We start from the raw sequence: 1,931 nt of genomic DNA on the forward strand, positions 1-1,931 counted from the left end.
TACGTAAGTCCTAATGCTCTCATAACCCATAAGTCTACCCAAAACTTAGAGGCTTAATCACTAAAGTTTCGCAGTTTAAGTCTAGGCATCTAAGTTTGTACCTAGTTCACTTACATCAAGGCTCTGATACCAACTTGTAACATGCCAAAAATGGGACAACAAAAATTTCCAAAATAAACTGGAAATGTGGTATTGAAATATCAGGATATGAGCCTTCCCAAAAGGGACTTAAATACTGCTGATAAATTATAATTTATAACAATAAGTTATGAGGATAACAACCTCCTAATCTAATTTCTTAAAGAAATAAGATTACATTCGAGTGTCACCTAAACCACCAAAATACCACTTCAAAAGGATGGTTCCTCAAAAATGTCTCCAAGCTCTCTTTTTAAAGGATCGGTCAAGTCTTCTTGGTGACCACACCACTAGAACCTAAGATACATACCGACACCAAAACAAATGTTAGACCAAAAAGTCTAGTTAGCATGAACAATTATAATAAACAAATACAACATAATTAGTTTGAAACTATCTGTAATTCAAGTATAACATTTAGGTGGAATCAACGGGGGAGACCCGTATCTATCGAGAATGATAGGAACATAAAAGTATGTCATTCAAACAACGTTGTTATATAACACTTCGAGACTTGTCGTCCAAGTGTTCTGACCACTTAGCAAGTTGCACCTCAAGAGCCGGTTGTTCTAATGACTATTCTTGCAAAATTCCACCTCAAGGCTCGACACAATCGGTGTGTACCAAGAAGGTAATATCCCAAGTGGTGGAGATCTTAGTGTCTGACCACAGTGGAACACCTCAAGACTCAACCCTCCTAGTGACTCCTTGAAAGATTTATCCAACCACATAACTAGATGAGAATATTCAACTACTTCACATTTAAGTATTCTTTCATCCAACAAGCCATGTAAGTGATTAAATACCATCATAAGGTCATTCAAGCTCAAAATTCTATCATCCATAAGGAAGGTCCCAAGTTTGGGTCAAAATCCCAATAAGTATGATTTTTCATGTAGATAATAAGGTAATGAATAAAATACATACAATCATCCCAATAAGCATTTATTTCACAATGATTCATTAATATAATATTCATATGGAGATTTGTCCAAAAATGCATAATAATTCATCAAATATGAAGTTAAGATCAAATCACCAAATAATTGTGTAATACTTGATGCTAAAGCTTGAAATAACATCATAGAATACATTTAGACGTGTATCTAGTTTTACAAAGCTTTTAATATTCACCTAGTAGATTTTAGAGAAAACTTAGAAGATTGGCAAAACCCTGGAAAGGTAGGTGATGAACTTAGACCTTGATCCTAGCTTAAAATCTTCATATAAAACCCTTAAACACTTGAAAAGATTCGTTCAAGACTTAATGGAGGTAGCTATGAGAAACTAATGCAACAAATTGAGGGAGCTATGAAGAATTAATGCAACATATGAACTGAAATCGGGATTTAAGGCACTAGACATGCCTAGCTATCTTTCCAGGCGCTCCTGCCATGGGCATAATGGTGAGCACAATCGTCCAGATTGTAGCAAGAGTTCTATCTTCCTGATGATCCTACCAGCTATTGTAAAATAGTGTTAGTATTTCCGGGCACAATAGCCCCATATGTGTCGTAAGTTTTTCTCATCTTTCACCCCCTTTAAGCCCGTTTCCTTGACTAGCTTGATAACCAAACTCATCCAAGCATTCAAAATACTTATTTCTAGCATTCTTGGGATGATATGAATATAAATACGAAAACTTTATTAGTCTATTTACCTAAATTTTCGAGTTTTTACACTTTGCTCTCCTTCCCAATAGAGATAACTTCCCTTCCCTCACCTGAGATCTTGTAACTGTTGCCTCCCCCCTCTCTTGAGTGGGGTCCTATAACCTCTATCATTGTTCCCTC

Source organism: Cynara cardunculus, assembly GCF_001531365.2.
Source record: "Cynara cardunculus var. scolymus isolate 2C chromosome LG 3, CcrdV1, whole genome shotgun sequence".
Lineage (NCBI taxonomy): Eukaryota > Viridiplantae > Streptophyta > Magnoliopsida > Asterales > Asteraceae > Cynara > Cynara cardunculus.